This window comes from Zootermopsis nevadensis, unplaced genomic scaffold (genome assembly GCF_977971745.1).
Source record: "Zootermopsis nevadensis isolate Lab colony 2312 unplaced genomic scaffold, Znev_1.0 Znev_ptg000015l, whole genome shotgun sequence".
NCBI lineage: Eukaryota > Metazoa > Arthropoda > Insecta > Blattodea > Termopsidae > Zootermopsis > Zootermopsis nevadensis.
The window spans coordinates 4,851,010-4,878,686 of NW_028259147.1; the positions used below are offsets into that span (position 1 = coordinate 4,851,010).

At 36.1% G+C, this 27,677-nt stretch overlaps 1 protein-coding gene and 1 long non-coding RNA gene across 7 annotated transcripts in view; one reads left to right on the forward strand and one right to left on the reverse strand.

The window, feature by feature from the left end:
* dati (zinc finger protein datilografo) overlaps positions 1–27,677 on the forward strand; it is a 592,807-nt gene that overhangs the window by 113,228 nt on the left and 451,902 nt on the right. The gene's annotated exons all lie outside the window — the stretch shown is intronic.
* LOC110839394 (uncharacterized) lies at positions 108–27,511 on the reverse strand. Its single transcript, XR_002546463.2, has 2 exons — positions 27,348–27,511; positions 108–1,018 (listed from the first exon to the last, which is right to left on the reverse strand). It is a non-coding gene; the product is annotated as an uncharacterized LOC110839394 (long non-coding RNA).

Consider the following 27,677-nt stretch of genomic DNA (forward strand, 5'->3'; position numbering starts at 1 on the left):
TTTTTACAAGACAGCGAAATAAAGCCGTTCATGTTATTTGAAGAATAAAAACCCTTCGTTACCACGGCGTACAGACGAAAGAAGTTTCTTTTAAATAGAAATCAGCATTTGAAGGGTTAATAGGTCAATTTTATTCCAAGTGACATGACAATACTTTTGTTATTTTACTCTTTTGGACGGTAAAATAAGTGAAATTTAACTGCATGCATTAACATTATCTGTAATAATACTAATATAAAATACAAGCTTACAGTAATACAGTATTAATAACTTCAATAATAAACTTAAGTTTATTTCTTTGATCTGAAAGTAATTTATATGAGGAATGGAGGTAAAGCTTCACGCATTCTTAACCTTGAATCTAGACTGCTCCTGCCACTTCTTAGTTCCTGGGGAAAGAACAGCTGGTAACTATTGGATACGATGCTGGGTTAGCTGCAGAGTAAGCGTGTACGTGGTGACTAAAGATAGGTAAATCGACATCAGATCTTTTAATCTGTAGCCTGTCACTATACGGGCTCATTGTGTATTAATAATAATATAACGAATAATTAATAAAAAAAGTAGTAGCAATTTTTTTTTAGAATTTTTCAGGTACGAATGAACCCAAAATCAAGGTGCATGAATAATTTTTAAATAAACAATATCTCACGATATTTTATTCTGTGTTATGTCGCTAAAGGCCAAATGTTTCAGGGAAATATTCTTTCTGGGAATGCAGTATCACAAGCAGGCCTGACACGGAAGCAGGTATAGTTATCACTAAGGTATAAGGGGTTAAGAAACGAAAGAGAATTCTAATACGGGGCTGATGTTTGCTGGAAGGGTAGTAGTTTAGATGTCTGAGGAGAAATACCGCTGCCGCAAACACTGTAGCAGGCAGGAGCTTAGTAGCATACTCCTTACAAGTAGAAGAAAGGTCTTCGCTGGTCGGTAGAAGAGAAGTTCGCATCCAGTGTTATCGGTGATCACACGACAGAGTGCGGGCCCATTTATCACTCGCAGAAACATGGACAATCTGCGAGCAGAGAGGTTGGTCATATCTGGATTAGACCGACAGTAAAATGATGAGCTCAGTAAAGGCAGATATCACGTTAGAAATGCACATGATCAGCTCTTCCGGTGATGGATTTTACTAAAATGAAGCAACTTCTCTCTAGTATAATTTTGTAACATCTTTTTAAGCTATTTTTATTGAAGATGACTGTCTTATAGGTTGTAGGGCCGTGTAGTCTGGTAGAAGTTTACCGACGTTTCAGAGGTCTACCAGACTACACTGCTCTGCAACCCATCTTCCAAGAAAACGTATTGCTGAAACAGAGGTCAAAGTTATTTTCACCGATATGAAAATTTCTTGCATAATTTACAAAATTCTATATTTTAAAGAATATTTTACTCCCGTAAACGTCAGAAACACTTGTTTGTCTCTGAAACTTTCTTTTTTCTTTCATCTATTTATCCACAAAATAATCATTTATTCTACCGATCAACCGATCTGTTGACCAAACAAGTAGCCTGAAGCATGAGAGTAAATTAACATTTCGTGAGATTTGTTTTACCTTTGCTAAATATAATTATTTAAGTAAGTTACGGAACAAGTTTTGCGTTTTAACTACTTGGAAATGGAATATAATCACTATTTAAACAGCAAAATATATTAGTACCTATGAATGTATGGGAATTAAACAAAACATTAAAACGACTCGCGATGGAAGACCAAGTTTGGTATTGAATAAAGTGATGGTAGTTCCCACTTTTAACTGGAAGTGATATTTGTGTTAACAAAGTGCTATCGTGTTAGTAAAGTTCAGGCAGTCTGAATGAAGTTAAGAAGTTTCAAGGGCTCTGCCGGATTATATAGACTTTCAAAATGATGAGGTACGGAAAGAACGAAATAAAATATTTGTTCAGGAAATATGAAAAAAAATGTGTTTATTGAGAACGGGCAGTGGAAAGTGCTCAGTATTGCACTTATTTATAAATAGATGGAATGTGAAGACAGAGGAGAGCTACTAGAATAATGGTTGTAGTGTGTGATCTGGCTTAAGAATAAAACCTCAAAAGGATAAAAGAACAATAAAAACATTATCAAAGTGCCAAGTTGTTCATTACATCCTCATATTGTTTGTACACACCCCTGTTACCATGGCAACCATGTAATAGCTTTTCCCCTTCATTAATTGGCCCAACATACTGCTGTCGGTGCATCTTATATTTCTGTATTTCATCTCCCCTTTTTCTTTTCCCTGTAATTCTAGAAGTCTTTTGCAAAGCAGCAGCACTTTCTTCTTTGTAACTTCGTTTCCTCGATTTATTTTCTCCCTCCCGATCTTCTTTTCCGCTCGTTTATTCTCCTTTTAAGTTTTTCTTTTCTTTTTTGTTATCTCTGGGCGTTCAACTCCTTAGTTTTCTTTAAGTCGTATAAACATCTATTTCCTTTCGTATTCTTTTTGACTTTCGTGAAATGAAAGCTTTTAACCGAGGCTCTCTTTGGTTTAAGACAAAATAAATAACTTGTCTGAAATTGGATGTTGCTGAAAGTGATGCTGAATCATTAAAAAGGAAAAAGAAAGTTGCGATATTGAAATTACCAAGCTGAGAGGGTTTAAATATTAATTTTATCAGTCTTAAACTACAAATATTCTAGTCATTCTCTGGCCATAATATAAGGAACTACATTAAACAGATCATGATTTATTTTTATTATAATCTTTGCAGCAAGATTATGACAGACATATTGTCCATATTGGTAACAAAAATACAGTACATAATCATAAAGTTATAACTCTAAATCCTCTGAAAATTAGCAAATTTTAAGTAATACTTAGGGAAGTCAATAAGCTTAGAAATCAAAATATGTTTATTGTAAAATTAGCAGTAGATTAATCTCTGTGGAATATTTGACATTATTCATTTCGCGATATTAATATGCTCCGTTTATAAACTTAATGGTCAAATAATATAAAATATAATTATATCTGTTTGTTGTGGACATGAAACTTAGTCTCTCGCTGCGAAGGACAGATTTGAGAACAAGGTGTTGAGAAAAGTGTATTTGGACCTCAAAATGAGAAGTTTCATGTAAATTCAGAAAATTGCATAGTAATAAGTTTTATTATAATTTTGATTTTTAAGGTAATTAAATTCAAACAAACCCTGTGGTTTTAACATGGGAATAATAAGATAGACGTATTCAACATTTATACTAAACGAGATTAATAGATGATTACGACATCTGAGGTTAGGTCAAGAGATGATATTAAAATGGCTCTTAGAGACATATTTTGTGAATATGTGAGCTGGACTGGTTCAGTATAGTGTCCAGTGGCTACTAACCTCTAGTGAACTCTGTGATAATCCTTTGGATTCCACAAGAAGGAAGAAGACCCGACACAATATGTCTGTTAGGGGCACTTGGTTCGTTAGGAAAAATCTTTACCAAATTAAGGGTCTGGATCGGAACATTAAAGTAAACGCGAAGCTGGAAGAAGGGAGCACGTTTCACTTATTTTGGTAATTAGACAAACTCTTCCAAGTTCGTAATCCTCAAATTTTCTAATTACTTTGTCGCAGCCAAAACCTGAATAATTAACGTTAATCATTGTACTGATTTGTTTGGCAGATTCGTTGCATCCTCAGGCATTTCTTCTCCCCTTCTTTATAATTTCGCTCCCTCCTCTGTATTCCAGACCCTAATATATTTCAACTCCTCTTCCCTCCCCGCAACCCCTTCTTTTCCATCCTTTTTTTACACCCTTTAGTTTTTTCAAGTGTTATTTTCTTGTCTCAGTGCCGTTAGTTCCCGATAGATGCCAGTTACAGTCAAGTTGCGAAGCGAGGTGTGATTGATAATAATCAGAATCGTTATACCGTAATCCCTCCAAAAACCGAGGTTTGCAAGACCAAGGCCTCATGAGAAATTTGATATTTTGGAAACTTAGGTTACTGTTTAATAATTATCAAAGTCGAAGTTAGCTATTCCTTCGCTGGACACAAAAATACGCAATAATAAACTAAATTAGATATAAAACATGAAAACGTTTAACAGAAATTGCGGTCTTGAAGCTGTGAAACTATAGTACTCGCCACCAAAATACATGCTTCAAGGTCACAATAAAATCATAATGCTGCAAAACGAACCAACGATGTCAAGGCGAATAAAGACACCTAAGAACTTGCAAAGTTAACAATTCTGTGCTGCTGACTTTAAGCTGCACGGCTAGGCTAGGGTGGGGGAAAAAGTTGAGGTCCTTCCGTGGCCTTGAAGCATGCAATTTGGTGACGGCTATTATAGTTTCATATGCCATAACAGCTCTGATCACAGCAGATGTGGATCTGTCTGTGCTCATGAAACATGCTTAAGGCCACACACACGTGAAAATAACGTGTCCCTGTCTGAGATTATTATGACAGTGAGGTTCGTGTTTTATATAAATGTTAGGATACAACATAGATGAACCTGAAATTGGCATAGTATCGTCCTTGTCGACTTTTGGAATTTAGTTTCAATACATGTTATAGGTGTTAATTTTCAGCCGGCGACCTGCCTTATCCAAATACGTATTTCCGTAGTATTCAATTTTTATTACCAGGGAAATAAGTTTACGGACATGCTGTAACTGTATCATCGTTATTTTTTTATATAATTTTGTTTCACTGAACCAGCAACAAAGTAATTTTCCATCCCTTCTCGGAATTAAAGGAAGATAATCAAAAAGTATAAGGGATGAAGGCGAGGGTAGGGTTAGAATGAAGCAGGGAGCCACCCCCATAAGGGGGGAAAAAGATGGCGAAAGGAAGGGGAGGGTTGTATAAAAATAGCATAAGAAACCTTGATTATGAAGAAATGCGGAAGGGAGGATAAGAAGTGGAGGGGATAGAATCGGACTGCAATGGATGGATGTAAAAAGACTAACAATTAGGATGGAGGGGAGCGGGGAGACAGATCGATCGGGGAACATTTCATGGCTTCTGTAGTTTTCACGGCGTAATGCTTACCGAAAATGAATGCGTCAGTACATAAAAAAATGCAGCTATTTCACTGACAAAAATTGTATTAAATAAAAGTTTTAAAGATTAATTGAAATACCTTGAAATTTGTGCTTCCGTTTGGTTGCAAATTATCTACATTTTAACCCTTAAAAATCACAATATTAATTTAAATTATGTATAAATAATACAGTATTTAATTGGAATATGTCGAACAACTTGCAAGGCAAACCAAGAGGGGGACAGAAAAAGATACATGATCACCCCATTTCATATTAATTTCATGGAAATTGTGCTTATAGATTAACTCACAGCCAAGAAAGACTTGTAAGATTGCTAAGTGATTATTTATTGACTGCAAGTATAATGGTTCATCAGTAACAGCTGTAAAGATCACACATCTTTCAGCTGGGTTAGTTCGTCAATCTCTCCTATTACTTTCCTAATTATAGTCTACGCCTGTTATACTTTTTCTGGCTTACAGGTTTCTGGTGATTCTTATCTTTTCAAGGAACAATATCACACCTGAATGAACCCTGTGATACACTAATATATATATTTAATTGCCAAACTGGTTCGGACTAAGGATGTGGAATCCGAAACAGACTGTGTAATTACTTGACATACTGTGTACATCTTTCGATCACAGCTTACACTAAATCTCGGTCTCTGTATCTAGCTCTGATGTGTCTTCCTGAAACTAAAGAGGTAAAAACTTTGAACGAGAACTATAAGCTCTAGCTTCATATTTTATTTGTTAGCAGACAAGTATGTCGCCTGGAGATAGCGCGACCCACATGAAAGTAACGTTTTGAACTTTCATTACTCTTCAACAGATAGTTTTTGTTATGACGGTGATGGACCTTGGGGTAATAAAAACAGGACATTTCTCGAAGAGTTGAAAATCGCAAATTAAGACACCAATTGGTGAATTTGTAGGCTCCAGGAAGTTTTTTAAAAGTATTTTATTTAATAATTTTATGTACTTTATTTAGTTCTGTGGCCTATCTGTAGACATAAATACAGGCATAATACTAAAATTAATATTATATAAATTAATTGTGAATTCATGTAATTGGCTCAGGCTATCAAATGGTGTGGTTTCGTGAAAGAGGATCGAACTTCGATTTTTCAAGATGGCATAGAATGTCAACTGTTCAAAGAAATAGTGTTTCCATGGAAATAGAACTTAGAGAGCACTTCGTGTAGAATAATGCGGAAATGTTCAGCACAGGGGTACACAATACGTATATAACAGCATAAAACTGGAAGAGATACAACAGCGAGATAAAGGACTCCTCCATATTTTAATGCATCCTTTAATCCTCGTTATCTGAAATTTCTTGAATATAAATGCGCGAGAGCGAAGGAAGAGTTTATTATTTTCAGTTTTCCTGAAGTTTCTTTTTTGAATAAACATTTCTTTCGAAACGTAATCTAGATATTTATTTTGTACGTCTTACCACAAATTATAATCCGTTGTCATGGAAACGTCCGTTATTAACATAAGAAGAGATGAAATGTTCGGGGAAAGGAAGTCGAATGAATGTAAAAATGGGAAGAAGTTACAAGAGTGATACTAACTTTAAAATGTTGCTGAACACGTCAAAGAAAACTTCAGATTATATCAGTAAATTTTTAAAATCTTTTTAAAGAATTATATTAGGTTTACTTTATAATCTACTGGAATAGCTTCCCATGAATATTGCTGCGTTCTGTCTCTCGTGATGTAACAACATTAGTTCAGATTTGTATTAACAAATAAAGTGATCCAAAAGCATTTTACACAATTATTCGATTTTTTGTAGATTAGAAGATTAAACCGTATTTAAAAAAGAAACTAGCCAAGTGTTTATAAACTATAAAAATTGTATATTTTTCCGTATCTTTCCGTTTCGTGTTTTATTTAGACAGAGTGCGAAATCGACTCATAATATTCAGGTGTTCAACTTCTGTCCGTCCACACGTTGAATTTCAAAACTAACCCGAGTTATGAAGAACTGTGTCATTACTGATCTATATTGATCTACGTATTTGGGTTAATTTTTTGTGGTACGTAGTGATCCAATAAAATACACATGAAAAAATTATCCTGTGTTAAATATCTCAAAAGCTTCTTAAAGCACAAAAGAATTTATGTAAAAATAAAATACAGCTAACATTGCAATCGATAAGTTTCATTTCATATCTTTCCAATATAGCGTTTACGAATTATTTATTACTCTATTCAATTTACACTACACTGGAAATAGTCAAAGGTTACAATCTACTTTCAATAATTTATGGAAGAAGCAATTGCAGTACAACGTTCTCTTCTTGTTACCATTGAAATCTAAGTCTCAAAATGAAGTACAAAGATAAACATTTCTTTTATTTCCTCTTCTACCTAGCTAAATTAATTCAAATGTATATATTCTTTCCAAAAAGTGTATTTTTAAAATATTCAAAATACACCCATTCTTTGTCCGAAGGTCAATTTAATTCTGCCCATGTTACTAATAATTTATCTCTCTTAGAAATTAATCTTTTCCCATTGAATTATGCAGCGATCGACAAAATAGTTAAAATATGTTTCTGCTGTCGTCTCTCGGCTATTGATGGTATTTGAAGCTTTTTAACAATGAAAATTAATTAATTAATCTTTGAACCAAATATGGGCAGTGTGGCACCACTACAGAAAAAACTGTTTATGTATGAAAAGAGCAATAATATAAATGCTTATGCAGTTTCCATTTAATCAACATGAGTCCCTCGCTGGCAATTCCATGAGTTCTTACAATGAATAATTTATATTCCATCAGTACTCTATTATTACTCATTTTATAAAATTAAATATGGAGAAATGTATCACTGCTAAATCTTTCTCTATTGTGTTCCTGTGTGATTAAAACAGCTAATATAATTTTTCTAGAAAAGTGACTTAACATATCCAGTTGTCAGACTTAAAAAGCCTCAGTGGTTGATGTACACCAAGTTCATAATTGTATTCACTTCTTCATTTGCTCATGGGTTAATGTAGTATAAAAAGTTTCCACAGTAGTACTAACTTAAATCACAATAGCAGCGAGATTTTGTTCAGCCCTGTTTTTTTAATCGGCCTTTGTTAAATTGTTCCTGCCATGATACTTTTCGCATTTCTATCCTTTAATTTAATATATGACTTTTGCAGAATAATCTTATTAATATTATTGCTTAATTGCCGATTTCTGTCGGTATTCATCAGGTCTGTTTTTTTATATAAGGTGTAATTATGTTATAAAACATACAAATGTTAAACGAATTACAGAAAGTAACACGCACGTGTATACACACACCTTCTGCTCATAGTTCTTTTGTCTAGTCAGCTCATTGGTTGGTCTTTAATTCGGTGGTTATGGCGTGATTATGAACTGTTGTACACTTTTGAGGACCTTTAATCAAATAAAAAAAGACAATATCAGTTGCCAAAATTCTGTGGTTAACAGATGCTCCTTATGCTACTTTTACTATTTAGAAGACGCCTGTCAGAACTTACGCCATTTCTGTATTGAAACTTGTAGCATTAAGGAGCTTCGTGATATATTTTATTATGGTTATTACTCCACGGTCCCCGCTGTCTGTCCTTGCTCGTTGCTGCAACGGAAGGCTTTCTAAAGAAGATTCTTGATTATCAAAATTCCTTTCTCTTTTCATCATTCAATCCCGTTCTTACCAACCACCGCCCCACCCCCTCCCCCGACTTTGTCTCGTAGAATGTCGTCATAGACACTTGTACTGCTGTGAAGCAATGAACGGAAACATCAAACATTTTAGTTTCTTTATTTAAAGACGCTGGTCCAACTTCGTAGGTTATGTAGCATGGACGATAAATGAGAGGATAATGACAACTGAAGAGTTTGAAAGATCTGGGTGTGGAATATTTTAAGTTATTATTCTTGTTCTGTCTTCGAGACGGATAAAATAAAACCACAAAAAGTGTTAGTCAGTAGAAGTTTATCTAATTCCCGGGACGAGATACGCCGAGACTAGCCTATTACGACCAGTCGTTACATTGCGGACGGTGAAGTTCTAACAGCCTATTTTTAAGTATTTTATTAGTTCATATCCGTACCTTAAGTCCGTCTGCATGTTTAATACAGAAAATTTTCAACGATTTTAGACGAAATTTGGTTTTGGGCGCGTACAATAAACGTTGTCTGGTCAGTTGATTATGGCGAGTAACGATCTAATATAGCTACTTCCTCAGTGCTTTACGCGAAGCCCAAATTTATTATACGCCTATAAAATTACTGTGAAACGAATTGTTCTAGAAATGATGGCACATTGCATAGACGAATGTCATATTAAGTTAGGCTTCTATAATAATTATTTTAAATATTACAGGTGGAATGTATTTAACGAAATTATAGTAGAATATATTAGGGTTCCTGCAGCATAGAAACTGATATTTCTGCGGTTAATTGCTTTGATCAGTAATTAAATTTGAGCGCATGAAGTGCAGCATCAGTAGACTTAAAGTTTTCGATTAATTATGCCAGCAAAAAATGTTTACGTTATAAAATTAGACATAAACATGCAGTGTAGGAAAGGAATGCAGACTGATATTTGGTAAATCGAAATACTGTACATGATTTGACCCATTTTTTGCTAAAGTAATTGCTTTATGCAGTGTTATGTATACGACGCCATGTTTCTTTTGTTAATACTCGCCAACCTTTAAAAGCCTTTCTTTCGGTCTGTCTTTAGTTTTTTTTTCTATCCAAAATACCTACCCCTAATTTCAGTCCTCCCTTAACCCCACGCCACATCTTTCCTTGGCTTCTGATGCAATATTTCTACGTCCAAAGCGTATTCAAGCGAACGTATTACGCTTTAAACTTCTATAGAGTACCCGAATAATGCAGATGAAATAGTTGGATGGAGAAAACAGGAGAACAGCTGGAAAGAATAGGATGATAGATTACGAAATGAGGAGAAGGTAGAATAGTAACAGCGAGGTAAGAATATATGGTGAAAATAAGAAAATGTTATTATATTGCACTGAACTACCCGATATTTAACTGCGGATGACAGGGGATTAGTGAAAGAAAATATATTTTCCGGTGTTTTTATTACGTAACACTATAAAATATATAATATTTCGTTTTAGTAAAAGTAAGTGAATGATTTAAAGAATGGATCAGAGCACCAAATGAAGATACCGCATTTGTTCAGAAGAGATCAACGTTTACAGAAGTTACCTTTAATCCTCGTTCCAAATTGTAACCTATTCACATTTCACGGTCTCGGAAAAAAAAAGTTTTTGACCTGAGCTCTTGTTACTGAACAACAAATACAGTTGAAATGGCATCGTTAAATATCATGGGACTCAGTCAAACGTGAAGCTGTACCTAATTGTGGTTAGTGGCCACTTCCTTTTAAGTTTTCTGATCAAAATTTTGTGTGTTTGTCTCGCCCATCCATTACTTAATTTTGTTTTTAATATTCACGAAACTGAAGTATTTAAGATATAAGATTAAAAACAGAAGTGACGCACTACATCTAAATCTCTACAATTCATAGCGGCTTTGCTGAGGAGACAAAGAAAATACGCGAATTAAAAAGGAAAACTAGACAGTGTTTTTCTTTTTTCACTGAAGGAAAACTGTTCTAAAGAATTTAATAAGACGCTGGGCGGAGCTCATAATGAAGGCTTTTATAAAGAATGTAATTTAATGGTGAATATTCTTCTACTTAACATGCTTCTGGACAGCGTCCTCAACCTCGACGGGCTAGCCTTCTGCTTCGTGTTCCTCACGACGCTCTCTATGATGAGGTTTAGATAACTGATAAGGTTACAAAACGACGTTGTGGTGGTTATAACAACTGCATTTTTAAGACGTCCCATATTCGACTCTCAGCCAGAAGGCTGTCTCTCTGTGTCTGTATGTCTTCGTGGTTTTTCTCATTCCTTGTATGAAAGTGCTGAGATAAAACCCTGAGACACGCCACGACCGGCTCTTTCAGATTCTCTTAAACCATCGTTTCTCAACCTGTGGTACGCGAACCAATGTTAAGTGGTACGCGAACTAAGAGAGAAAAACAAAATATAATATTAACATAAATAAGTTTTCCCTGAACGCATTTGGTTAGTGGCACATTTAATGTGTTAAATTAGAATTAGTGATACGGCAGCCAAAATGGTTGAGAACCCCTGTCTTAAACCACTTAATAGACACGAGTTAATGGTAATTTTTTCAAATAACTATTGCACTCCCGGCAATGCAAAAAACATAAATGTACCTCTTCAATGTAAATTTATTTGATGGTCTTACATTATTATTTAATTTTGATATTAGTTATATCAGTAGTACAAACACCATAATTTTTAATTTACAGGCGATTTAAGTTAATTACTACAAAGTATCCTAATGATTTCAGATCTTTCCTGTTCTCTGTTCAAAATTTCGGTCGAGATATAGACTGCTCTTTCGCGATTTCCTTCAGTGCCTGAGAAAATGTCGGGATCATATATTCAGAAATGGAAACGCATCGCCATATTTCTTCCGAAATCATACAATGGGAACAGACTTACTGCCACTTTTCGAAGTTCTCATACACCACGTCCTCCACCTTCAAAATTCTTAATCCACAAGTAATATTTTATCTAATTGTACGTTGTACAATTCCTGCTCCTTAATCAATAATATTAATCCAACAAACCGATTGTTTATAAAACTACCAAGTTAACGAGTCTTGAACAGAAACCTTGCAAGTATCTCGCGCTCCTCTTCGTGATAGAATGAGGCAGGCCAGAACGCTTCCAGTAAGCACACGGCTTTCGAGTCCTTCCTCTTTTTCTCGCCGGACTGAACAGAAAAACTTTTTCATAAAAGAAGAAGTATGAGAAATTTAATCAAAAATTTTCCTCCAACGTACTTTTGCCTTACTTGCTGCTACGCCAAGATTCCATTCATTTGAAATTGTAAAAGGAAAAGAGCTTTATTATAGAAAGCGAACGACTTAAAATAAAGAAGATTGCTGCTTCATGCAAAAAAGGGGTGGTTCAGAGGAGGAGGCTCGAAGGGAGGGGAGGAAAGAAAGAGAAGATAATTGGGAGATAAATTAAAACGGAAATGATGGGAAAAACCGAATATTCTTACGCACATAAAAATAAAGGGTAGCAGACGACTGAAAGAATAATAACGCGAAGATTTTGCGTACAGTAACGTGGGTGATTGGGGTAGGGGGATTTAGAAAATCAATTGACGAAACCTGTAATTAACAGATTCATACATTATCCACGTTTCGACAGATATTTATTATTACCGTATGGCGGGATCTCGGGTTAGAAATGGTCTTCAGACGCGGAAGGTAACTACAAAAATATTGGAAAACAGTCGTAGTCAGCCGACTAGGGGTGACCCTCAAGTTGTGTGTGGAAGGGCGAGGAATTTCTCGTCATAAAATTCCAGCTCCTTAAAAATGACTGGATTCATCTGGCTCAGAATACGATTAAATAGCGTGTGTGTACACGGTAACACAATTTCGTGTTTCAAAAGCAGCGAACCTAAAAATATAGATCTAATTTAGGACTGAATTTGTGCTCGAAATATTTTCGTTGCCATGATGCAGGCTGTGTTTTCGGATAAAGGGAAGATCTTTTCTGACTCTGTTATGCAGTATGTTATCTGTGAATACGAAGGAGAATGATGTAAGATGAAAGACCTGTAGGAAGCATTTGTAAAATGTGTGCTCCGAATAGGAGAAAAGTCTCTTCTTACATAAAAAGTACAGTAGCACAAATCTGTTTATGTGTCTCTCTTGTAGAGCCAATAATCATATTACGAACACTTCTTATACCATTTCTGTATTCCAAGCCTCGGAAGTGCGACCATTTACATAACAGAAACATATACAAAAGGGTGTATTATTTTACAGGACGTGATTGTACTGTATTCTGAATGCAAATTCTGTCTGCTGGTACCTCTTCTTTCTGTATTCTTAAGAAGACTCCTTTCTGTCCGCTTGTCGTTAGTTTAAAAGCTTGAACGGGAATCGATAAACGTTAATGGACTCTGCAAAGTGTCGCTCTCTGGATGTAAACCCGTAGAATGAAGGTGACGCTGTGCTACATTCATTTGTCCACAGCGAAGAAAGATGGTGGAGGGGTGAAGGGGGCATCAACTTCACAATTTTCTTCATTCAGTCTTCTTCTTAGTTTTTGTGTTATTTCCTTATTTCCGTACTTTCTGTACATTCGTCTCAGTTAATTCTGCGTTTCTATTAGGAGATGAAAATAAACGAGTTGGTTATTTTTTTGACAGTAAACAAATGATGTGATTAGCGTATGCACAAAATGTCGGACAACTGTCTTATCACGAAACTCGTTTTCAAATATATTCAATGAAAGATATCTAATGTATTTTCTCTCGAAAAATAAGATATAAAGAATGCAAATTTTGTTTTGTTTCTGGGTTGTAACGCCTGCATCTTCAGCCATGAGAATGGAGGCAGAGAAGGTTTCCTCCTGAAAATTACGCAATGTTTTTTATGATTAATTGCTATGTAATGGTAATTAATCAGCTGTTTGAGTTATATAACACCCACTTCGAAAGATAAATTTAGAACAAATTATTTGTAGTATGTGTAGGGTGGTTTCCTTCGTTGTCATCTTAAAATCAGTGAGCGAGATGTTGACTGGAAAACCACAATGGAAGAGAGAAAATATGGAGATTCAGACATAAATGGTAGTATAATACTACAGAAATCTTGGAGAAATATGTGTGTCAAAGTGGATACTGAGTTCAACTAACATGATAGTCAAACGTTATGGAGATTTTGTGAACAAATCTATGAAATTTTGAGTTTCATAAAAACGGGGATATTATTGACTTGTTGAATAATTTTCTATATTTCAAGGATTATCCTGTATCATGGAGACATTAATTTACAAATAGTAAGGATATCAACGGCGATGGTCGTGGCCTAACTTCAGGTATATTCTCAGAATTTTACTGAACGGACTGAATAAAGCCACGAAAATGCCTCGTGGAAATAATCAGCCGTCGGGTTAGATTTTTATCCTCGACAAGTACGAAGTAACGAGATTCTTATAAATTGTCTGTAGTATCTTCACTATCTTTCGTGGTTTTCCATAGTGGCTCCAATGAACACCCAATAGGTCGTCGTATAGACCTATAATCGATATCTGATTTCATTAGGCACTAATTATCCTCTGTAATTGATGCGGTCGAAAGAATCGAACCATTTGTCAGATAAAGACATATTCTGCTTAACTTCATTGGGCTAGGACTTATGGTGTTTCACACTTCATTCAACGTTATGGTTAAGTGACCCAGCCCTACAGCTCTGGCTACTGTTCGAAACTTTTGAGTCAGATGACACTTCATTTTCTCTGTCTCTCCTTCTTTTCTTTTTTTCAATTAACCTCTTTTCTTTACAGCTCGTCTCCGGTTCTGTTATTAATCCACGCAGCTAACCTCTCCAGGCACTGAATGTTCGGTAATTGGTTTCAAAGTTTACTTACTTAGCTGAATACTATAAATAATTGAGAGTCATTCTGTTTTATTAGACGGTCTTGTATCCTTCTATAGGACAACCTGCGCTTACTTACACAACATTTACAGCAAAAGCTGAAAGGGACCTCCAAAAAACACAAAAGCTTTAAGTCAAGATGTCGGACAGATACATTTAGAACATTTATCTTTCAAAACTTTGTGACTCGATTGTCAATTAGCTTGACTTTAAGCGCGCTCTGGCGTGAAAAGTTACAGTTCTACGTCACCGAGCTACATTTCTTTTACTCCACAGAAGAGTTCATGAGACGCGTTGTAAATTCCGGTAATGTTTTGGTCATTAGAAGTACTTTTATTGCCACGCGCTTTGCATGGCTTGAAATGAATTAATGATTTGTGCACCACTAGGAGACGTTTACTCGTATAATTTCTTCAGAGTAATAGTGGGTTTTGTAAAATAAGAGACCACGGAACTGTGCATGCTTTTAGTAAAATACGATTTGCTATAAACCTACAAATTATTTCCCATTCCCCGTGTAACTGTGTAATTACTCATGTCTTTAAGTAAATGTGATGTTGTCATTGTGTCTAAGCCCCATGCAATAGAGGTGTATGTGAAGTTCCTCGCTTTCTAGACTTCTGTACTTTCATTAAAATCTGTTTTAATATTATCCTTTCAATATTCTGAAGTAGCTACGGATTGGATGACTTCCAACACGCATGGAACATACCGAAGACACGAGATATCTTCCCCTTAGGTCGAACTAAATCCACGATAAAGCATCCAAGAAGTAATTATTTGAAGATTTCCGTCTTCTGGGTTGTTGCGCTGTGTAGTCTGGTCGATGTCCACCAACGTTTCAGAGGTCATACTGCCTCCGTCATCAGGGCGATGAGTATGAAGATTTGTTGGTTAACATCGACCAGACTACACAGCGCAACAACCCAGAAGACAGAAATCTTCATACTCACCGCTTACAAAGTAATTATTTCCCTATGTAACCTTGATTTTTGTAGCGCTAATCACAAGAACCCGTTATCTGATCTTGTTTTGGGCGGATTAATGAAGACCACATCTTCACAATCTACTTCTCGATGGACCCATTCCTCATTTTGTGCATGTGTGGTTAAAGTACTCTTCAATATAGTCTAATCACACTTTCAGTAAAACAAACCTTCTTCTGCGCCAGTTTCTTAGTAGCGTACAAGTTCTACTGTAGAGAAGTCACTAAAGTTAAGCTGATAGGGACAACAGCAGATGTTTCTTCCACTGATTTTTTGAAACATTATAAACTCTAACAAGAAAGGCCAGTAGTTATAAACGAGTTATCTCTGGCGTAGCATTGAAACTGTTAACTGACCAACTGGTGTCAAGCTGGTTAAGAATCATCGTATTGAATCATGGGAAAAAGCTTACTGCTTCTGTAACTACCGCTCTTTCGGCCGGAAGAGCACGCACGCCAACGGTTAAATTTAACCCCCTCCACGTGGTTTCTCTTTCTTCTTCTTCTTTTTCGTTACAACATGCGCATCGTTTGTCCGGTAGGGTCCAGCTCCTTCTTTAGGGTCTTCGACCCAAAGCGCTGCCCCCTTCAATCCGTTCTGCTGTATTAACATTTTTTATTGAGAGATATCTACGTCCTCCCTGGACAGAGGCAAATACTCAGGTATAGACGAACACTGTGCGTGCAATAATTAACTAACTCTCTGCTGATAATTTTCATTCGGAGTAGGAAGAAACTCAACTGGTCAAGAAATTTTCCTCTTTCATACCGCTGGAAGATTCATCATTGTGCTCACAAAAGCCCGTTGTTGGACTGTGTTCTGAGACAACTTGTTTAAATTAAGTGAACAACTTATCTTGGAGGGTTTCTGGTTTCACGGTATTGTGAGTTTTGATACTTGTCCTCTGAGATGTTACACCGTGTAGTCTTTACTTAACCCTATATAACTTCCATTCAACCGTGAAAATGGAAACAGCATGTTCCTATGAATAGTCAGAATCACAATAACCTTGAGAAGACAGCTGTCAACAGCTTCGTACTTTATTTTCCAAAATAAGTTTTAATATTACACCTGCTAATACTAGGTTTCACAAATAGACTGCTCTTTTAATGACTCCTTTGTACGTTTCTTATTACCCTCATGTGTGGTACCCCCTTGTTTTGACCACTCTACAAAACACGAAATATTTCATACGTAACTTTCTCCGTCTTCCTATTACTTAATTATTTTCTAGATCCAAACATGCTTCAGAGCATTTCCTTCTCAAATACCTTCAGTTTGTATTCTTCGCTTAGAATGTGTGATAAAGTTTCACAGTCACTTACTAACATAACTCGAATATTCAACACTGATAAACAGAGAACCACAATTAATCACGATCCTAAGCGTTCCGTCCACCTTCCACCCTCAAAGCCAATCTCACCAGCCTTAAACAGCAGGCAAATATAGGGCTATGCAGTTCTATACTTCATATTTTTATATTGGACAAATGTAAGCAAATATTTACAACTTTTGAACTACCTGACTAATTCTTTCCTGCTCAAATTGGACACTGCATTAAGAAATGATTATTCTCTAAAGGTTTATGTTAATGGTTGATTTATTATAAGACACCTATGTTGGAAATTGTCCATTGTTTAAGGTATATTTGTTACAAACGACGTTTCGGGAGTGAACAACTCCCAGAACGTCGTGTATTTAAGATATATCTCAGAAAATGGGCAATGTCCACAATAGTGTTCCTGAAGGAGTGGGTTATTACAGTGGAGGCCAAGGGGCCGAAACGTGATGTGTGTCAAATATGCCACTGTAGCATTAAACGCGCAGTATTTGCTGTACGGGACAGAGTGATGGTCGTCCTGGCTGGGGTATTACAGACCGTCTGTGTGTGCTCTGTACTCGTCTTGCTGGATGGGGAACAGGGACAATTTTAAACTGGCCAAACTACCAAGGCTGTAATACCTTCCCTTTCTTTCTAAAGTAATAGCATTAATAAAAAATGTTAAGTACATCCGCTGTGTGCTTACAGGCAGTTTTGGGTTCAACCGCTTAAACAAGGAAGACATAAAACAAGTTTCAGACGTGTGCACACTATGGCGACACGGCGCAATGCGACGAGTGAATCACGTGTTCTTTGTGTGATTACGTGCTTAATTCATAATATGTCTGCGTGAACTGAAGAAGTTATTGTGCGAAGAATAATATTTGTGTGAAAACTTTAATGAAATTATAACTGACAGCAGGACCAAACTATGATTGTATCATTCTATTTTATTAAACGACGCTTTTCAGTAGCATCGGTTTTGTAGTGCGGAATTATTATGGCATTTAGACGAAGTTACTGAGGAGAACGACGTAGAAAACATTTCAGGAGGATAACCTGAATCCGAGACCTCCCGAATACAAAGAAAGAGTGTATAATGCGCCTAAAACGACAAATTTTCCTCCTAGTGCTCCTTGTCCAAGCTCAGAACTAGCAATTCGATGGTGGCATACTTCACTTCCGGCAAATTCGATTTCTTTAAAGGATATATTTTTCGTCTAAACTGATTGTGCATTAACAAATTTCAATTTTTCGGTCTTGGTATTACGACGTACGTATCGTTAGAAAGTCCAGCGGACCACTGGTTGGTTACCTAATGCCGTGTTCTAGCCATATGGAGGGTTGACCTTAACACGAGCAGTTCGTTGACCCCTGCCATCTGCGCAAGAAAGTAAACACACCCCCAGACAGTCGGCGGCTGTGATGGAGATTAACAGAGGCGGTATATAATTCCTTGTGTTCAGTATTTGTTATTGCCTTGTCTCTTTTTATAAGCGAGGGTTGGGTGGTTCAGGGCAACTGACCGGAGCAGACGGGGGGGGGGAGGGGGGATAGAAGGACGCACACTTAAACAGCTCATGGAAGTACAACTCAAGATGCAAGGTATTTTCTCAGTTCTTCTCAAATCTGCTACTAAATTTCAGTATGTTGCGCCGTGTGATCTGTTAGAATGTAATTAGCAGTGCAGTAACCATACCTGTATATTAAAACCCAATGGATATGCAAAATATAAAAATTTATGTACTCCACTCTATACATTTACACTCTTGTTAAGTTTGGTTTGGTTGAAATGTTTGCCGTAGAGAGCTGAGTCGACATTAAAAGTTAAACAACCATCGTTGATTATGGCATGATCTGGTCGCCTTTGCCATGGGAAATGGACCACTGGAACCAGCTACTAGGAGATAGTGTGTATTTAAGATCTGTTCTAGATGTGGACGTTCATTTGTTGGGGTGGGAACTCAAGCATCAGGGATATCAAAAGTAGGCGTAGGTAGGTTCCTCGCGCAGGCTGGAGAAACTGCTACAACGCTGTGAATTAACGCCAAAGTATATCGGTCCGTGTAGTGACCAGGGGCGGATTGTGCAGATAACCGTATTAACCCGGCTAATACTTTAAAAAACGAGTAATAAAAATTGTTTTATCTTAATTTCGTGCTTCATTGGTACTCCATACACTGAAACACGGCAGAATCGACCAGATAAAGTACATTGTTTGGCAGATTCAGGTGTGGTTAGCCATTTAGTTGAGGCATACGCTCGTTGTGTGGGCCTGGTGAACAGGGAATATCTAACGATGCATTTAATCTGACTGGTTCTGCCGTGTTCCAGTGTTTGGAGTACCGAAGAACCACGATGAAAAACAGAAGGCCTTGTTTCATCTCTCAGAATGTTAGTTGGGTTAACGTGTTTGTCATGAATTCACTGCTCGTGATAGTAAGTTACAGGCTGGACGATCGGCGACAAATTCCAGGAAGAGGCAGGGAGAGGCGTTCTTCTCCGTCGCCGTGTTCGGACGGCCCAACCAGAATCCTATCTATTAAGGTTTTGAACGTCTTCCCCTGTGAGTAAAGCGACTGAGGCGTGAAGCTGGCCACTCACCTCTTTCTAATGCCGACGTTGAGAAAGCGTGGAGGTATACATCCATTTATCCATATGTCAGAAACAGCTGAAGCTTTGTTTTTACAATTGGGCCATTAAATGCATCGTGTGATGCAAAATTACAAAATAATGGGTGTGAAACTTGATATCTTTCTGAGAGAATAATACTCGTTGCGAATTTGTAAGATCGAAGTTCTAAGGAGAATATTCGAATGTAAATAGAAGAGATAACACAGAAAGTGAGAAATTTAACAATTCTCATAATAAACATCAATTATTTCCCTTCGATGGAGCTTTTTAATGGAGATGTCTTATTTTAATTGTAGCAGGATATGATTTTTTTAAATATTATCAATGTAAACTTACTACTTAAAATGGTTAACTACGAGACGAGTCTAGTTATTTGAATTTATAATCTGTGTCATTGGTTTAGTTGCGTACCTAAGGATTCATGAATCCTTTTACCCATGCGTGTTCTGTTATAACATGAACCCACAAGAACTGGTCCCGACAGTTGAATCCTCTGAAGGACGCCGCGTTGGAACTGGACTATACCCCCCCCCCCCCATAACGAAAGGTGCTGGAGATGAGTTGGGGAGGAAGAGAGGTCCGAAAAACTCGTATGACCAGTTCTTTAACGCAGACTCCTAGGAACATATGCTTGCTTTCACGTCCATCCAATGTTTATGACCGCTTGTAGTAACGAGCAATATTAGCGTAAATCACACATCCTGCTCCAAAGCTTTGCACTGCATCTTGGCACTTTTAATATCGATACAGGACAGTGTGGTAAACAGATCGAGTTCGGACAGAAAATTATTTCTGTCCGAGGCTGCTCGTTGCTATGAGTTACCTTTCGGAAAGCTAAGTTTAGCCTTATGGTTCAGTTACAGTGTCGAAACGTCTTATGCCATTCTTCGTCTGAAATCCTTGCGCAGACCCATATGTGAATTAATATATTGTTGTACAGTGTATATGTAGGATATGGGACGTGGGGTTGAGAGACCCGGGGAAGGGGGGGGGGTTAAAGGATGGACGCTTGGTTGAAAATTCTGTGGTGGGAGGGGTGAGTAAGAACTTCTTTTTAATGCTATTTTTATTATTTGGGGGTACTGGCATTGCCCTGTAGGGTATTTTCTCTCCTTCGGACTGCACGGGGGGGAATGAGAGGTATGCCTGGTCAGACCAGTATCGTGGTGAGTAGTGTACAGAACGCATGGGGTCATACCTGAGGGCCAAGTTCCGGAAAGATTTCTTTACTTTTTATATATATATATATAAATGTGTCACTGTGTGTATCTGTGTGCGTTGCTTCAAAGTGTGTAAATAATTCTCACGCCCTTTTTTTGATATTTAGTGGAAGAACGGTGCAAGACGTTTCGCGGCATTCCTCTTTGTTTCTTTGAGTGTTTTTTTTTTAGCCCGTAACACAAATTGTTCCCTGAGGTCATTTTCACAGTCAAGAAGTTTTAATTTACAAGATTCGATTACATTATACCAAGTCACAATTGCAGCATTGTTATTTGTTTAGTTTATTTAAAGACGCTTTCTCAACTGTATTGGTTATTTTGGAAGGAAGCTGTTGTGGTGTCTGAGGTTCCGTAATATACGAGCATTTTTCTGGAAGGACTGAAGAAAATTACTAGTCCGTCACTGGATCGAGAATTGCATTCAGGACCTCCTAAGTACGAATAAGGAATGCCAACTTTTACGCTGTACTCTAACTTTCGATCATACGATAAAACGGCTGTAAATTTCTCTTCATAATTAAATAAGTTTCAGTAATTTTGTGTAAATTTTATATTCTAAACATTGCCATTGTCATTTGCAACATCTAAAAGCATACTGGTATTAGCATCCCAAAGAATACCACAAATTACAAGTAATTCATATATTAAACTGTTACGAAGATTATATCATGTTTATTGCCAGAAAAATTTGTTAAAATTGTTTTGTTACGTCTTACTCAGCGATTTAAGTTTATTATTATTTTTTATATTCTTCTAGTGATGTTTTACTTTTACATAATTAAATAGTATAGACTTAAATCAGCGTGCTTTTAAGATGGTTAAGAATATTTCGAAACAAAAGTTCGCAAATTAAGTCTGAACCTTAAATTACGTTTCTATAGAAACACGGATATGAAATAGGTAGAAGATAACTGGACTATCTTTTAATGTACCTTTGCTTCCGTTTTAAAATACGTTATTAAAACATATCAACTTATAAAACATTTTTAATTTCTGTAGGCCTAATTTTTCTTGAGAACAATTTGTCCTACGTAATAGTGGGATTTATGTGGGAATATAAATACTTTAGTAGTTATGAAATGAAAATGGCATATATTTTGGGAGTGAAGTGTGAAGTATCAGAACAGGGAAAGGCCTCTTTTAATTGGTTAGACAAAACATTAACTTCAAATAAATGTCAAGTTTTCTGACCGTATTTAAGTTTCTAAAATATAGTTTAGAAAAAAATTCAAGTTAATCATAAACCAATGAAAATAAATTGGCAAAAAGGTAAATCTTTAAGACATGGCAAAGGTTATGGTTGTTTAAGAAGTCAAACCAACAACAGACGTTTCTTTGACGCAGTGGATGGACTTTCTTCTTGTTGAAGTGTGAAGGAAACTTGTGGTATTTGTAGTGGTAGAGTTTGGGTGGTGTGTGGGAGGGATGAAGAAGGAAAAGACAGATGGCGAAAGCTGAAGAAATGGCCTAATAAGGATTTGGTGACTGATGAAGAAAGATTAGCAAAGAATAGAGAATGAGGTATAAGGATTAAACATAAGCGTTAGAAGAATGGACGAGCGACTTTGAAAATTTACATGTTATATAAAGAGGGTGGGGGAAGATGGAAATGGTGAGACTCAATTGTGTCCTTTTGTGAATTAACAGACTAGGTTAACTTGTGAGTGACAGAAACAAACATGTTAAATGCATCAAGACAGTTTTAAAATACCAACCACCCACTTAGTTCATTGGAAGGAGAAATATAAATTCAAAATATAAACTATGTATATATTTTAGAGGTGCGAAATATATATAACGCGAATAAACCTGTTTTATTGACGTTTAAAGTTAACATGGAGTAAGATAGTTGGAAAAGGAATGTGGTGTGTTTTTAGGATAGACTTAGAAAATTATATTCTAAGACTAACATATATATTATTATCTTTAAATTCTCTGCCTTTCCGAAATAACTGAACTGACATAAAACGTTTTGAAAGAAAGCCTTTCAGCAGTTGAAGATGAAGAGGTAAAGATTTGTGCAAACAGCGAAAGTTCTTTTTCATGGGAAGAGACAGTCTGAGAAAACCTAAGCGTAGATGTCACGAACTTGGGGCTTGCTCCGCAATGCATTGAAATTATATCCACGTTTTCATCGCTTTGCGATTTTCTGTAATATAAATACGTCGCAAGATATTACTCGGGAGGTCCCGGGTTCGAATATAGGTTGGGGGTACACTTATTCGGACTAAAATGTTTCGAGTTTTTCTTCATTATTTACAGTCAGCTACTGGGATAACAGGGCGCCTGCCTAAAAATAGGGCACTGCCATATTCAATTGTCTTTCTAATTCGTTATTCGTAATCATGATATTTGACGATAGCTTCGCATTTGAGAAAGCGTCATTAAATAAAATGAAATCAACATAAGCAGTGAAAGTGTGCGTACATGAAAAATATTGAAATTCGTGTATTTTATTGAAGTTCGTTTCCTGCTGATTGTTGAAAACAAAAGTTAATGAGACTGTGTTTCTGTGAAATCAATGAAATGTTCTATGTATGCCATCCAGTATGATAAAAACCTTTAATAAAAATAGAACAAAAAATTCAATAGTAGAATAGAAATAATAATAAGAAAAACAAGCTTCGAAAAAATAATTTTGTTGTGTAAACGAACTCGCAATATGTTGGTATTGCCATAGAAACAGAATTTTCATATTCGATGTGTATATTTTAATCGGCCGTTTAACACAGTTCAGTAGGTCTACACAGTGCGAGTTCCCTTTGTTTCTGAAGTGTTTATTACTCATAGTATGTAATTACTATGGACTAAGGTTACATGTCCTTCAGTGTCTTATTAATCAGTAGATTCAGAACTTAATGTATGATATTATTTCCCCATCATTTATTCTCTCTTCATTTCGGCCTGTAAAACGATTTTTGTAATGAAACTACAAATTACATTCATTTAAAACGTAAATTTGTCCTCCGTTTGGACACAAAATATACAAATGTTAATGATAAAATGTAAGCATTGGGAAAGTGAATGATTGTTTGTGCTCTATACGGCGGGGATAAGTAGATTTGTTACTGACTAGAGCGTTCAGTAACTCTGAAATTTATCAACAGAATTTATTTTTATCCGCGTTCACGACTGGAAGTTTAAAAATGTTTCTAATTATTTCCTTCTCTTGGAAGTGACTAACTGGTTCATTGGAAAATCCTCGGCCATCTACAAAGGTCAAATTCTGATGAACATGCAAGAATTGTCTCGCTTTGTATACGTTTTGAGACTTGTTGTGTTTCATTTGTTTCTCATAGATTATTTTCTGACATTAATCGAAAGTTTCGTTAAGTAACAAGAAACCATAATATATTTAATAATATTCTCCTATACAAAATCTCGGAAACATCGTACATAAACTTCAGTGCAGAATTACTTACAGACAGACAAGGTGTTTTTAAATTCTCTGTCTCTCGTAAACAATTAATGGTTCAATTTCGTGTACGTAATTTAGGCATACAGGCTTTACAGGCGAGTAGTAGTTGTAGGTCAATGGACCGAGATTCAAACCCCTGCACTGCCGAGCACAAAGCACAAGTGTCAACCACTTGACAGCCAAGTTAATTTCCTCGTCTGATGAACGTTCAAATATATGTTCAACTCGCCCTATACTGAAGTGAACATATATTTACGTAGAGACTTTACTTTACCCTGATCAACCCCTCCTTTATTTCCCCAAACATGCACACGTAATTTCCACAGATTTTTTGAAATTTATGTAGTGCATCTGGACGCAGTACGAGCTAGTCACCTGGTTCCTTCAGATACACCTTTTTGCTGTGATCATTCTTTTCATATGATTTTTTTTGCCCCAAAATAATAATTTTTTTCTCGTCATTTATCTACAGCGAAGTGACAACTGTAATAATTTGTCTTTAGGACAGCGATTAAAATAAAAACTGGAAGTCTAAAGTGAGACGGACGCTCTAAAGCTTAGTGACGATATTTTTTAAAAGGATTTGGCCTTTTCATTTTCTAGTTGAACGTCGCTACAGTTTTCCCTCTCGGACTAGTAACTTTTGATATTCCGTAGTGAGGTCGTTAATGTCCTTCCTGTATTCCAGTTACATGGTTTCCGTGCAACAGTGAAATTCTTACCATACTCTGAATTATGAAACTTAAATCTTTGTAACGAATTTAAAATGAAGTGCTAACAGCGTTCATAGTGGAAATGAGTGTTTGGTTATGGGAAGAACGTAATTTTATAATTTACAAAAGAAACGCTCTGATTTAGTATTAATTAATTATTTTTAAGTTCATAAACGTGAAGGCATGAGATTGAAATGCTAACGTTTCGGAGAATGGCATTTGACTCAAAATTGACACAGCTGATCGCCCTAAATCTTTTTTCATTGACTTTAAGAACTACATTTCCCCTTTAAAACATTACACAATCTACTGCTTGAACGCAGGGATTTATATCACACTTTTTCATACTTTTCATTTTATTTCATTCATACATTTAAAAAAAGTCCTATTGTTTTATAATTTCAGTATACATTTATGAAATTATGTTTTTAACGTAATATTGAATCTGAAATCGTATTTTTATTAAGTCTCGGGCGCTTACGTCAATGACGTGTCTGAACACTAATCACTGTTTCAAAAGCGTCTAGAGGTGTGGCTGTAGGCTCCTCATTTTATTATCTTGTGTGTTTCTATGTTAGCATAGGCCTACTGTGGATCTCACTATCGCTTAAGGTGCCCTGCCAAAAGTTTAAGAGTATTTATTGATTCAGAATTGAATACATTGTAATCTGAATTGACACAGTTAGGAGGGTTTAGTCGGTTACAGTTGAAGAAGAATGGAAATCTTAGGGAAAGCATAAATTATTTCCTTCTTGGACATTAAAGGGTTTATCTGTCCTGGAATCTTCTTTAAAAATTATTCTCATAGCGTGTGCTCTGAAGGACTCTACTTCCGGTGCAAGTTTTTCAACTGGCCTCTTCAAAATACCACCCTGACCTAGGACAAGCAAAGGGCCTAACAAGAAGTAGCGGACATCGTAAGGGAATAAATCCAAGTAGGAATAAAGAAGGACCTGTTTTAAAAAAAAAAGTTGTTTCACCAGGTCATTTTGTGTCTTACCATTACTAAAAAATTGTAGGAATTTGGCCAAAAGAATGCAATAGTGAAGGAAGGGTTAACAAAAGGAGGGTTGAACTATCACAGTGTGACATCTTGCAAGCCATGCCCCCTTCCCTCGTATTAAAATTAGGGGCCGATCTTCAGACGGGACGGGGTCAAAAGCTTCATGGGCGGAGTTTGCCTAAGACCAGAAATCTGCCTTATGATAGGACATAGCCGAAGTGACTGAACGGGTTTTCCTTCATTCCAATGTCTTTTAATTTATTATTCCGAAAAATGTTGTGTTCCTTGTCTTCAGATAAGCAACGAGTCAGTTGCTTTGTTCCCTTTCACTTGGTCTAAGTAACCTTAAAACCAGAAGAGAAATCTGTTGTGGTGCTGGACTTCAGTATTGTTTTAAACTCAGTTCGAATAACACAAAGCCGCTCGTATATCCCAACAGTGCTAACATCTTTCCGTGCGTGTGAATGTTGTGACAGCTGTACTTAATACAAATGGTGAATATACTTTTATTCATAAATTACCATCCGTAACAAATATATTTACGGCCTAAAACTTATTTCGTTAAAGTTTAAATGCAACTATCGTTATATTTTTAGTTACTTAGTATGACATTATTTTTATATATTATTAAATGTAATACCTAGGATAGTAGACCTACTTAAGTCAGATATGGGAAGTCTCTGGTCCGAGTGTCAGATTCGGCCCAAAGGAAATTTCTAGCCAACGATGTAAAATATTTTGATAACGGTTATCATTTAAATTTCCCTACTTTGTCACATTTTTAACTGGTGTAAGATAATTCGATGATGTCCTTAGGAAACTGATTAACACAATTGACATATATCGTGGAAAATATATGAACGAGAAAAACGTTCAATAATTTTTTTAAAAGAACTCATATTTTAATGTTTTGTGAAAGAGAAATTAAAAACTTGTGGTAAACGTAATTAATTGTAATACTAATTTTGAAAATTTTGTTTTGCATTTTTTAAGGTAAAATTCTGAAAGTCTGATGCAGGATTCCCATGTCTTACTAGAGTAAACGACTCTGTTTTATATAAATTCTTACACACACAGTCTTTATTCAGTCGACAGGCACTTGCGTGTTATACTGGCACCTTCTTTGTAAAATACTATAAAATACTTTATCAAACTGAGCCAATAACTGAGCTCAAAATAGGTTATTCCTACGCTCATATTTTTAAACTGAATTTTGTTAATTTTGATTAACTGTTGTTAAAATTTCTGAAATAATAAATAAGTTTGCAATATTTTATTGGTTTAATCGTGCTAGGAGGTGCCGGGGGCTTTGTTACAAGTGAATGCAGGAGAAAAAATATTTTTTCTTACTTTCTTTCTAGACACATATATTCCATATCCTAATTTTAAAATCAAGTCTTACGATATCGGACACAATTCTGACACGTGCTTTTTTCTGTGTGAAACGAAAATGACTACATTAAATTAGAATAAATACATTGCAGTTTAATCCAGAAAACTGACTAGGTTATGTTGGTTAATATCTTATATAATAAAATGGTACAAACCATTTTGATGAATCCCAAAGCTGAAGCTCATACATTCACGTAACTACAGTAGCAGGAAACTGTATGTAGATCTGAATCAATTTTGTTATTATTTACTTAAAAATCAAAACAGACGCTTTATTTATGGCTGAAGCTTCAACGTCAGGCGTCGGCCATTGGTACTTATAGAGCCACCTAGCGTCTGCACTCGGAAGTTTTACCCCTGAAGTACGTGGAAAGGGGGGGTGTTAAATATTGATTTGTTTGACTCAACCCCCCTACGCATGAATATTGGGGACTTCATGTTTAAACCAATGAAAACACATCTTTCATTTCAATGTGGTGTCCATT